Source organism: Mesoplodon mirus, assembly GCF_964341445.2.
Source record: "Mesoplodon mirus genome assembly, chromosome: 4".
NCBI lineage: Eukaryota > Metazoa > Chordata > Mammalia > Artiodactyla > Ziphiidae > Mesoplodon > Mesoplodon mirus.
In genome coordinates, this window is record NC_138979.1 from 58,315,834 (window position 1) to 58,329,668 (window position 13,835).

Below are 13,835 nucleotides of genomic sequence, written 5' to 3' on the forward strand. Positions count from 1 at the left end.
GTAGAATAAACACAAAGAAAGTTCAAGAAAAGATATAAAGATAAGAGCAAAAATCAATGAAATGAAATGAATATACAATAGAGATGATCAATAAGCCAAGGTCAGATAAAACAGACAAACTTTCGGTAAGATTCATTAAATAAGAGGGTAGTAGGTAGCATGCATAAACAAGCAATAATAGGAATGGAGAACAGAAGAAAGCTGAAAATACAGAAGAGATTAAAAAGATAAGATGAGCATGCCATAAAGAATAAAAAATGAATTAATGAATTAATCAATGAATTAAAAAACTTACTAGAAAGGGAAACATTTCTAGAAACATATAACTTATTGAAGCTGTAACAAGAAAGCTTGAGTTCCCAACAGTATTAAAGAAATTGAATCAATGGCTTTAAAAAAAATCAAGCCTTGTTGGTTTTCAGGCAATTCCTAGCAGATTTTCATGGAACAAATGATTCTAATTTCACACAAACAAAGACTATCCAAAGAAGCAATGCTCCTCAACTCATATGAGGTTTGTATAACCTTGAAATAAAATCAGTCAAGTATGAGAAAGTATGAGAAAGAAAATAACATACCAGAATCCCTCATGAACATATTAGATGGAAATACTATAAACAAAATACTAGCAAATAAAATCCAACAGCATATATTAAAGGCAATTCATCATGACTAAGCTGGATTTATCCCTAAAATATTTGGATCATTTAACATAAAAGCCTATGACTTTAATTCATCACATTAACGGGTTAAAGGAGAAGTTGTATGATTATCTAAATAGATCTAGTAAAGGCAGTCAGTAAAAGTCAATATTCATTCTTGGTAAAAACTCTTAGTAAAGCAGGAATAAAAAAAACCGTCCTAACATTAAGAGGCAATCTTTTTAAAAAATCCTACAGTAGTCATCATTCTTAATGATGAATCATTGAAAGCATTGTTCCTGCAAGAGCAGAACGAGGCAAAGGAGTCTGCCATCACCTCTTCTGCTCCACAAGGCAAGGATAAGACAGATATAAGGAGAGAGAAGGAAACAATACTGTCATTATTTGTAGCTAATATAATTGTTTATGTAGAAAACCCCCAAAGAATCTACAGACAAATTATTAGAATTAATGAGAGAGTTTACCAAGGTTGCTAAATACAAAACAATTCACCAAGGTTGCTAAATACAGAAACTGATATATATCTCCCTAGATTAAGATCTTAATCTTAAAATTACAAAGAGATAAACCAGTTAAAAATGGGCAAAAGACATGAATAGGCACTTTACAAAAAAGGAAACAAATCTCCAATAAAAATTAAAATACGCTCGACCTCATTGATGGCCAGGGAAATATTATACAAGTCAATGCCACAATAAGATCCGGTTTTCCAACTCCATTGGCAACAACTAAGAAATATAGTAACACCAAGTGCTGATGGAGATGAAGATCACTGGGACCTTTTATATACCACAAATGGAGTGTAAATTGGTACAACTTTGAAAAACACTTTGGCTATATGTATTTTGTAAAATTGAACTAGATATGTTATAAAGAAGTTCTTGCACATGCATAAGAATATTCATTGCCACATTGTTAAAAATGGCAAAAAATTGGAGGCTACCAAATGTCCATTGATAGGAGAATGGATAAATAAATAGCTATCTATTCCCACAGGGAATCAACTCCAGCTACACACATAACATGGTCAAATATAATGTATGAAAAAGGCAAGTTGCAGAAAACTGCATAAAATCATGACAGCACTTTTCTAAAGCTCAAATGATTAAATCAAACAATATTTCATTTAGGGATGCATATACAAATGATAAAACAACCTATTTTTTTTAATGTTGGAGGTAGATTTATTTTAATTTGTACATACACTTTTCTGGTATTTCTTGTACTGGAGACAGTCTTTTGTTAAGGAATAAAGCCAAGCTAATTTGGTCAACATGGTCATTTTTAAAAATCAAGAAAATGGTCACCATAAAATTCAAGCCAGTATTATCTCTAATGAGGAGGCAGGATAAAATAGGAAAAAGGTGTACAGGTGGATGCATTAATAGGTAATGTTCTAGTTCTTAAGATGGATGGTACACTTCCAGGTGTTTATTTTATATTGCATTTATTATTTTGATGTTTCAAATACTATGCATAAAATGTTTAAATAGTGGCCTGTAGTTTCCCATTTTCACCACTACATGGCAGGCTAGTCCGCCAGTAAAGTGATTCCTGACTGGGAAAGGCTAGTGAAAATTAAACTGTACCTAATGACAGTGTTGTAGTAAGCACTCAATTTCCCCTGTAGGAACACATGCAAAATGTAAAACAGGGCTTTTTGTTCTGAGTGTTTACATGCACAACCAGGGCAGCTCAGGTGCACATTACTCTGACCTCGATCTTGCAGCTCTGTTGTCAGGTTTTGTTTTTTCCTTTCTTTTTGCCTTATGTAACCATTTTTGACAACTTAAAAGTGTATCTACTTAAAAAAAAAGTGTATCTGCTTAAATGTTGATTTTTATTTTTCAGAACTTTCCAGTATTTCCCAAGGTTTCATTTCTAAATTAACAACATGGAGCATAACGTTGGTTACTTGGTTTCCCTCTTGGCAATTGACACATCTAACTTCCCCTTCTAATGTTTACTGATTAGGGGCGGTTTTGTAGCATTAGCATTAGAACCACTGCTTTAATGAATGTCTGGATGACACTGTTACATACAGGAATATTTAAAAATCAGTAACAGTGTTAAAATAGCAGCACAATATTCACAATAGTCATCAAAATTACTCACAGGAATTCTGGTGCCAAATTGCACCAGTCACAGGAAGTGACTGACAAACGTTGGTAGGTATTTCTGTTTTAGCAGCCAATGTTATGCCACCAAGTGGCAACAGCACAAACGGTCCTCCAGCCACCCGCTTCCTTTTTCATGCTCTAGACCTGCCCTGTCCACTTGATCAGCCACTAGCCCCATGTGGCAATTGAGGTCTTGGAACGAGATGTGACCTAAGTGTAAAATACACACTGGATTTTGAGGACTTATATGAAAAAAAAAAAGTAAAATGTCTCAGTAATTTTAATATTGATTACATGTTGAGATAATATTTTTGGATATGTTAGGGTAAATAAAATATATTAAAATTAATCTCACCTTTTTAATTAGACACTAGAACGTTTAAAATTACATACGTGGCTCGCCTGTGGGGCTCACATTTTATTTCTATTGGACAGCACAGCTCTAGATGTTATCACCAAGACTTGCGATCCCTACCTACCAGGGCCGGCTGCATGGGTGTGTGGCCGGTGCAGTCGTACAGGGGGTCCCATGTTCTGGAGTGCTGTTACTGCCTCGAAATCCTTAATTGTATCTTCGAATTTGCGTTTCAGAAGCAAGTCTCCTAGGACAATGGAGCATGCGCCAGGGGCTGGAAGACTTGGCTCATGCGCCATCCCGCCTCCCTCCGCCTCCCTCCGCCTCCCGGTGTCCCTGGCCCTGCCCGGCGACTGCTGCCCCCCTGCCGTCCCCGGCAGGGTTCTGGGCGCGGCCATGGGAAGGGTCAGGGGTGTGATGGTGCCTATCCCTTCCCCGGGCTGGCTGCGCAGGGTCTCTCGCCCACCCCAATCCAGGGGCGAGAGTTTCACCGGCGCCGAGGTCTCAGTACCGTTGGGAGTCGCCTGTCTGCCCCGGTTTGGGCAAGGGGCCCTGGGGCAGGAGAGACACCTGGCCTGACCTCTCCAGACTCCACCAGGCTAGGGCGGTCATCTGCTGGCAGGAGCCGGACCCAGCAGCACGCAGGCCTGCGCTCGCTGCAACCCTGCAGGAGGGATGCACCCTGGGGGACCGCTCTCGCTAGAGAGTGTCCGCGTGTTCCGGAAGCGCGCCCTACTCTGGCTCCGAGCTTGGGGCAGGATTGGGAGGGCTCTTTTCCTCCTAACGACCTTCCTCCGTCTTTCTTGTGTTTGTCTCTTATGGACAGCTCAAGGCACCCCTTGGGACAAACCGTAACTCACAAATTGTGTGATTTCTGTATTGTGTGATTCCGTGTGTGAGTGAAATACTATGATAGTTGCATTTAAAATTGGCATTGCACAATAGAAAGATGAATGGTAAAATTCATGTTAGTAATTACAGTTTTAATTTCAATTTATTTTATATATTTTAATTAAAAAATTAATTGTGGCAAAATACCCAACATAAAATTTACCATCTTAATTAATCATTTTAATTGTACAGCTCAGTACCATCAAGTATTTACATTGTTGTGCAACCAACACCTCCATGTTGCAGTACATGTCAGAATTTCTTTCCTTGTTAAGACTGAATAATATTCCATTGTATGTATATACCACATTTTATCCATTCATCCAGCCATGGGCATTTGGGTTGCTTCCACTTTTTGGCTATTGTGCATAATGCTGCTATAAATGTGTGTGTATAAATATCTCTTTCCATTTTTTTTGCTAAAATAAACAAGACTGCAATTAATACCTTTGTACATACATCACTTTGCGTGCTTGTAAGTCCATTTCTAGGATAAATCCCTAAAATTGTTGGGTCAAAGGAAAGGTGCACTTTATAATTTGTAAAATATTGCCAAATTGCTGTCCATAGATGTTGAACCATTTTACACAGCCACCCCAGCGCTGTATGTTTTCAAACTTTTTGATCTTTGACAAAGATTAATCTTTGTCTAGATTAAAAATGGTATTTCCGTCAATAAGAATGAACAGAAATATGTGAAATACGTTTAAGTCCATGAGTTTGTAGTAATACAGTAAACTTCCCCAGCAATCTGTAATGTTCATTTTTGGAGAATGCTAGGGAAACAATTCATTATTTTGAAACAAACAAACAAAAACAAAAGGAAAGAATCAAGTATGACCTGCCTTTTCAATGTAAACTGTACGTCAGGATAGCTAAATAGTTAACAAGAGGAAGTTTCTCTTTATAAAAGTATTCTCATTATTAAATAAAGAAGAAATAATGCAACCACTAAGGAAATGATGAATGTAGGCAATGATCATCAATGGTTGCAAAGAGAGACCGAGATAAAGCGAGAAAGAGATGAGTAGACATCCATCCTATGCTTTGTAATAGGAGACCACTGTGCTACCTCTCAACTATTCTTGCCTAAACATTCAAACCTGAATCTGACTGAGTCACCAGGTCTAACTGCCAACAAGTTACAGAAAATATAGGGATGAGAAGAACATGTTAAACAACAAATCAAGGGGATGCAATCAGCAAAATTCAGACTGTAGGAAACTCTACAGGACAAGTGACCTAGTTTCTTCAATAAATAAATTAAAAAAGAAGAAGGAAAAAAAAAGGGGGGGAGGGATAGGGAATCTCTAAATTAAATTTAAGGTACATAGCATCCAAATGCAATATATGGGTCTTATTTAGATCCTGATTCAAATGAAAAAACCTGTGCTATCATTTATGAGACATTTAGGAATGTGAACCCTGATTGGATATTTAATGATATTAAGGAATTAACTGTTGATTTTAAGATATTATGGTATTATGCTATTTTATAATATTATATTTTAGATAATATGGTACTATTTTTCAGATTTGTGATATTATGGTTAGGTTAAAAAATCTTATCTTTTAAAGATATATACTAAAATAATTATTGATGAAATGATAAAATGTCTGAGATTTGCTTTGAAATAATACAATGGGAATGTGTGTGGGATGGGGTATGGATGAACCATGACTAGCTATGAGCTTATGATTATTGAATCCAGGTGATTCGTACTCTACAATTCTCTCTACTTTTGTTTATGTTTGTAATTTTCCAAATAAAGAAGTTCATTAAAAAAAAAAGACAATGAAAGGGTAATCAGAAACAATGAGTACAGATGGCTCTTTTTTGGAATTTTGATGCAAAAAGGAAAAAAAAAGCAACAGCTATCAGGGTCAACAGAAGGGTATTACAAAAAAAAAAAACCGCATCTTAATTATTCAAGTATTACATATGTATGGAAAAGTGTACTGCACAAGGAATCCTCACCAAATAAATACCCCCATATATTAAAAAAGGTATTTTACTGGGTCTTTTGGGTAAACATATATAGAAAACAAATGAACCCCACATCTAGGAGTATAACATTTAGCCCACACACACCGGTGAACTCATAGTATGGAAAGGACAGAGCAAAAACAGGCGAAAATAGGCAGGCTTCCACTTTTGTGAGAAAGGGGATTTCAAGCTAAGAAGTTGGTCTTGTTAAATAAGAACTGAGACCGCCCATGTCAACATGACACAACTGCTCTAGGAAATTCTAGTCCAGGAGGATAAATAGACTAATTGTTTGCTTCAACAAATTAATTTATCTGGGCAAATAGTTTGCTCATCTGGGACAGGACAGATGACTGTCAGGACCACAGACTGCTCACATAGACAAAGAGCTCACATATATGACCAAGTTTATTTAATGAGACTTGCTTCAAGACCCCTGCTTTTCTGTGTCTATGGATCTTAAACTGTCTTAAATGTCACAAACTGTGCCCACTCCCCATCAATTTCTTGCTTTGAAAAACCACCTTAAACCACTAGAGCCCAGGCCTCCAAATCCTATAAACACCCTTTCTTGAAATCCTCCTTCTTAGAAACTACACCAAGTCTCTTTCAAGGTGTTATTCTCCCTTTCTGCAGTAAATACTGAATTAACTTAGACTTACTTTGCTTGATCAACAGGTTTTTCTGGTCTTCTTTTGAGGAGCTGGCAGTAGCCAAGAGTTCTCCTAAAATCTGTGAACTTGAATGAGAAAAAAAACTGCCATTTATTTTCAGAAAACTTTAACTGAAAGTGAGCATTTCCTTCAACTATGAATGTGCACAACAAACTGCAGTGATTTTTGCACAAGTAAAAATTACAGGTATTTTCAGTCTGCATTTTAGCTGTTGCATACATCTCAAAATATCATTTACGCTTAACACTACTTTGAAATGAATGATAGGGTCAGAATTGTGAAGGCGTTGAGATTTTACCCTCCCTGCAAGCTAACAAGTCAGCTTGCCACAGTTTCCTGGATAAGGACAGAAGACACAAAACTCCTGGATCCCAAATGTAAGACTTTATTACTCACAGCAAAAGGGGTAGCTAGAGTGTCAGCATATTTGCGCTGTTTCCCTGAGCTCTAATTCCCAGCGGGCAATGTGGACGTCCAGGTGACTCAAGCACATGTAGTAGATTATGTTACATAAGAAGAATTTAGAGCCGAGGGCCCAGCACTTGTCTGAGTAAGCAGCAAATAAGCTAGTCTGTTGCCTAAGTGACTACCTACTGAAACCGCTCAATATCACAAGGGTAAACTCAGCAAGGATGTCCAGGACCCCTGGTGGACTGCCTCTCCTACATGTAGTACTAGATCTTGTCATTAATGCATTTATAAAGGAGCAGATGTATTACTCTATCATCATTTTGTTTTTATATTTTTATATAATTCATTTCCTTTATAATCCTATGTATTTTATTGTATGCATACAAATACATGACTCTGAGATGGGGCTGGTAAGCTTAACCAGGCTGCCAAAGGAGCCCATGGCACAAATAAGGTCAAGAAACTGAAGATTTTCAAAAATATTTTCACCAATAAGTGTGGATATAAAAATAAAATTTTATACAACTCCATTACTCAGGAAAACCTTTTCAGAGCTCTTCTTGTCTAGAAGGCAGAGTGGGAAGGGCCCTGGCACCAAATCCAGGGCACTAGAGTTTGACTTTTAGTTGTATGAACCCCAATTTTCCTTATCTGTAACATGAGATGCTTGTTACCTAACTCGCTGGCTCAAAACGTAGAGAGGTACATTGTCACACGTTGCTGGTGGGAGTGTAAAGTGAATACCTTTTCTGGAGAGTAATTCGACTATACGTACTCAAAAATATTCAAATCCTTCAAGCTAGTAGTTCCATTACTAGAAATTTACTATTAGGACATAATCAGATATATAGACAGAAATGTAAGCAAAAAGATGTTCATGGCAGTATTGTTTATAGGTATACACTACACTTCTGTAAATATCTGGAATGTCCAACAATTAGGGCATGGCTACAGAAATTGTGGCACTTCTATACTGATAAATGCAGTCATTATGGATTTTTATAGCTGAATGTTTGGCACCATTAGAAAATGCCTATGATTTTATGTTAAGTGGGAAAAAAATCTAAAACTCTTTATGTAGTATGCCTCCAATTTTGTTTAAGTGACCTATATATGTATATAGGTTCAGAAAAAAAGCCTAGTTAGAAATTTACGGAAAACGTTACTGCTAGTGGTATAATATATACATATTTGACATTTAAAAATTTATATTTAGGGCCTCCCTGGTGGCGCAGTGGTTGAGAGTCCGCCTGCCGATGCAGGGGATACGGGTTCGTGCCCCGGTCTGGGAGGATCCCATATGCCGCGGAGCGGCTGGGCCCGTGAGCCATGGCCGCTGGGCCTGCGCATCCGGAGCCTGTGCTCCGCAACGGGGGAGGCCACAACAGTGAGAGGCCCGCATACCGCAAAAAAAAAAAAAAAAAAAAAAAAAATTTATATTTAAAAATATTTCCCAGTATTCCTCAATAAGCATGTGTGCTTTGTAATAAGAGAAGCCAATTATTTTCAAAACAGCTCAAAATTGAGCTTCTTTATGTGCAATGCTATGGAAATCATACTGTGCTACACAATTGTGAAGTGTTTAATTAGTGTTTTTCTGGGGCTTCAGAAGCATGGTTGGATTCATGTTTAAATCAATAAATTTGACTGCAAGGAAGATACATTGGTCAGTGGGCGGCCCAGTTTTGTGCAGCTCCTCCAGCAGGCGGGCTCCCTCTGCTCGCTCCTGCCCCCTCCCCCTGCAGCCCAGTAGCTGAGAGACTCCCCTGCTCTAACCTCTGTTTGTTTTTCTTCTCCCCCTCCATCCACCACCAAGCCCTCCTTCCTCCCGTACAAGTCTGTCTGGTCTTGTCTCCTGGGCTGAATCATGCCTCAGAAATGGAAAAAGCCTCAAGGCCAGGGCCTGTCTGTGTTAAACAGCTGGGGCCCAGCTCTGAGTGTGCCATCAATGTGCATAATGAGAGTTTTGCTGCAGATTCCAGGTTAGAGGCCTGTGTGGGTGGTGCCATGTTTCTGGGCTCCTGGGCCTGAGCCCTGATGGAACGCTAAAACCATATGGCCAGACAAAGGTGAGGAAAAAGCCACTTCTGTGGCATGATTTGAGGGCATCCTTACCCCAGAGGTCTCTGGTGCCAACTCACTCTCCTCCACTCTTGAGATCTCCACCATAGGAGAAGACTCCTGTTAAAATATACATGGATCTCCTGGGGCAGCAAAATATCCTAATACTAAGACAGGCGCTGGGGCTTCCCTGGTGGCAAAGTGGTTATGAATCCGCCTGCCAATGCAGGGGACACAGGTTCAAGCCCTCGTCCAGGAAGATCCCACATGCCGTGGAGCAACTAAGCCCATGCACCACAACTACTGAGCCTGCACTCTAGAGCCCGTGAGCCACAACTACTGAGCCTGCGTGCCACAACTACTGGAGCCCGGTCGCCTAGAGCCCGTGCTCTGCAACGAGAGAAGCCACCACAATGAGAAGCCCGTGCACCGCAACGAAGAGTAGCCCCTGCTTGCCACAACTAGAGAAAGCCCACATGCAGCAACAAAGACCCAACACAGCCAAAACTAAATTAATTAATTAATTAATTAAAAAAAAAAGACTGAGGCTCTGGAATCAGACAGACTCAGTTAGATTTGGATCCCAGCTCCACTACTGCTTTGGGATGTCACTTGATGTCTCTGAGCCTGGGTCTCCTCATTTGTAAACGATGACAAAAAGCACTTACATACACCAAGCATATGCCAAGCACAAATCTATGTGCCTTTCTTATATTAACTCATCTGATCTATGCAACAACCTTATTTAGGCACATGCTGTTATCATCGTGTTCATCTTACAGATGAGAAAACTGAGGCCCAGGGTGGTTAATTAACTTACTCAGAGTCTCACAGGATCAGCACTAAGATGAACCCTGGCAGTATGGTTCTCGAGTCTATGTTTTTTTTTTTTTTTTGCGGTACGCGGGCCTCTCACTGTTGTGGCCTCTCCCGTTGTGGAGCACAGGCTCCAGACGCGCAGGCTCCGCGGCCATGGCTCACAGGCCCAGCCGCTCTGCGGCATGTGGGATCTTCCCGGAATGGGACACGAACCCGTGTCCCCTGCATCAGCAGGCGGACTCTCAACCACTGTGCCACCAGGGAAGCCCTAGAGTCTATGTTTTTAAGGACCATGTTTGGGAGGCTCACTGTAAGATGGAACAATAGTAACTATGATTTATTAGGAGCTTACTTAGTACCAGGCACTGTGCTAAAGGCTATATAAGAATTTCTCCTTAGTTCCTCCCACTGCCTGGATGAGGGAGGGACTATTGTTACATGCTAACCCTGACCTGGCAGGACAGTCTGCTATATACAAGGCCCTCTATTAAGGGCTGGGCCTTCAGGGGTTGCTACAGCATAGAAGAACTAAGATGTGTCCATAAATAACCGTGATTCATGGTAGAATCAGAGCTTGATGGAGCTGGCAGAGAGCTTAGAGATTATCTGGTTTAAACTTGTGTTTACTGATGACAAGAACTGACTTGCTTTGGTTTTTCCCACAGGGTTTGGGGATTCAATGATATAATGATAACAATAGCCAACACTTAATGAGTTGCTTGCTGTGTGTGTACATGTGTTGTTGTGTGTGTGTTTTTCTGTGTCTCTGTGTGTGTTTATCTCACTTAACCCTCACAATGACCAGATAGAAGCACTGTTATTATCCCATTTCATAGATAAGAAAACTGAGTGAAGAAGCTAAATAAGCAACTTGTCCAGTGTCACACAGTTAGCAAATGGTGGAGTTGGGATGCTGGCAGAGTAGATTCCAGACCTTGGGTGCTGAACCACCATGCTCTCTGTCACCCCAGTTACAGAAGGTGGTTAAGAAGCCTAGGAGGTGGGGGCTGAATTGGGTGGATGGGAAAGTGTTGTAGACCATAAAGGGCTATACAGACATGAGTTATTATTAGAAAGAGGTAAGGGACTCCCCTGGTGGTCCAATGGCTAAGCCTCTGTGCTCCCAATGCAGGGGCCCCGGGTTTGATCCCTGGTCAGGGAACTAGATCCCACATGTTACAACTAAGGGTTTGCATGCCGCAACTAAGATCCAGCATGCTGCAACGAAGATTCCGCATATGGCAACAAAGATCCCGTGTGCTGTAACTAAGACACAGTGCAGCCAAATAAATAAACAAATATTAAAAAAAAAGAGAAAGAGGTAAGGGTTCCAAGAGAGGTATAAAGTGGTACAGAGCATAGGGCAAAATAAGGAAGATCTCTAGGATGAGATAGCATTAGCTTTGGATTGGGACCTGTGTTCCTGGGTAGGAATGAGGAATGTCCAGGGTGTGTGTGGGATTGCCAGGTGGGGAAGAGTTTCCTCTAGCCCTCTCCCATTAACAAAGGATGGATGATCAGATTAGCTAACTAGCGCCTAACCCCAGGAGAAGTGATCAGGACCATAGAAAGCCTTGGGAACCTCCAGCCAAGATCCTAGCTGCAGAGAGCAGGCTGGGTGGGGGCCACTCAGAGGGGGATAAAGAGGGAACAGAAAGCTGGTAGCAGGGTCAGGGCATGGGGGTCAGACAGCCAGCATCCAAATCCTGACATTCTGGCACACTCTAGTTATGAGGCCATGATGAAGTTACGCATTTCTTTCTTTTTCTTTTTCTTTTTTTAAAAATCTTTCCCTGCTCTCCAGTGCATTTTCTTTTTTTTTGCATGTTCTTTGTGCAATTTTTTTAGTAGTCATCAGTTTAATACACATCAGTGAATACATGTCAATCCCAATCTCCCAATTTATCACACCACCACCCCCATCCGCCGCTGCTTTCCCCCCTTGGTGTCCATACGTTTGTTCTCTACATCTGGTTACACAACATTTCTATCTCAGTTTCTTCATCTGAAGAATGGGAATGATAATAATGGCATGTCCCTCAGAGACTTGTGCAAATTTAACATGCTAATCTGTATACAGTGTTTACTATAATGCCTGGCACACGGTAAGCACTCAATATGAGCTCGCTATTGTTATTTCTGTTACTGTAATCCCAGGGTACCTGACTGGTACCATGATTCAGGGAGGAATGGGGTCAGAAGAAAGAAGGCACATGTCGACTTCAGTCTACTTTCCTGGTAAACCTAAACCTGGCAGGGGTGAACTGGCTCGGGAAATAACACAGACCACCTGCCCCCTCTCCTCCACCTTAGGTTTTGTCTTTGACAATTATTACATCTGCTTTTCAGGGGAAGTCTAGGAGAGGGAGGAGGAGGAGACAAAGGCTAGTGGGCTGCCAGTCCTCTGAAACTGGGCTAATAGAGACTGGTTGTCAGTCTGATTTTTGACATCTTCCTTCGGAGGTTCTGTTGGAATTTCCCAGCTCTTGTCAATTAACCTCCCCAGCCTCTTGCATACTATGGATTTACTTTCCATATGTGTCCAGAGGCAGACACATCCTGCAGGGAGAATGCAGATGGGGTGGGAAGTCCTTTCTTGAACAGGTTAATGGCACAATAGAAGTATGACTGGGGTGGGAGCTAGGAAGAAGGGAAACTAATGTGTACTGACAGGCAATCCTTCACAGGACGAGGCTGGGTGAAGGAGCTTGCCTGTCACCGTGACACCAGCCCTACAAGGAAAGTATTTATTACCCCCCTTGTACAGATGAAGAAACTTGCCCAAGGCCACAGCTAACCCACAGAGAAGGGAGTCCAACCCAGATCTATTCAACACCAAAAGTCATCCTCTTCCATTAGAGTATGTGGGAGACTTACAGGACTAAAACAAGTATCTTTACTGGTGCTTGAAAAATGACATTTTGAATACATTTTATACAAAATCTGAGAAACTCCATTGATTCAGAGCTGTAGGCTGGGCTGACCTGGCTTGGAAAAAGGAATATTCTATGGAAGGTACAGCTAATTCTGCTCATAGGTCAGCTCCAATCCCCAGAAAACAAAGTGCTGGATGTTGGTCCTGTCTTTTGTCCAGGTAGAAGGTTGCAGTTTGCTGTCATCAGCAAATCAATCTCCATCTGGATACAACTATTTTCAGTTATATTTTACTATTGATCATTTGCTCAGTGGCTTTCTGTCAAAGGGGAAGGGAATAGGTCAGAAGCACAAGGAGCTATTTCTGGGCTCTGGCCTTTGGGAAAGCAGCCTTGTCCTGTTTATACATCCTCTCTTTAATTTGCCCAGCCTGACCACAGAAACATCATCTTCCATGCCCAGGTAAATATAGGCCACCAAATACTCTCCAGTCAATGGCTATTGGGCAACCCAAGGAGCCCAGAATCCTATACTAGGCAACTGTGATAAATAAAGAAGGTTCCTGACCTTGGGCTGCTGGAGCAGAAGTATATTCCCATCTGGGGGAGGAGGCCCTGAAGTGCAAGTTCTGAGCCCCTCTCTGGCATGACTCTTGGTTTAGTCACCCTTTCTAGCACTCATCCAGTTACACAACCAAATTGAGCTGTCAGCACCAGGATGAACTCTAATTCATCTCAAAAGGGCAAGAGGAGGCAGAAAGTTTCTTTTTTTTCTTTTTTGATGTGGACCGTTTTTAAAGTCTTTATTGAATTTGTTATAATATTGCTTGTTTTATGTTTTGGTTTTTTGGCCCAGAGGCACGTGGGATCTAAGCTCCCCTACCAGGGATCAAACCCGCACCCTCTGCGTTGGAAGGTGAATCTTAACCACTGGACCACCAGGAAAGTCCCAGAAGAAAGTTTCTTACTCAGCAATGAATAG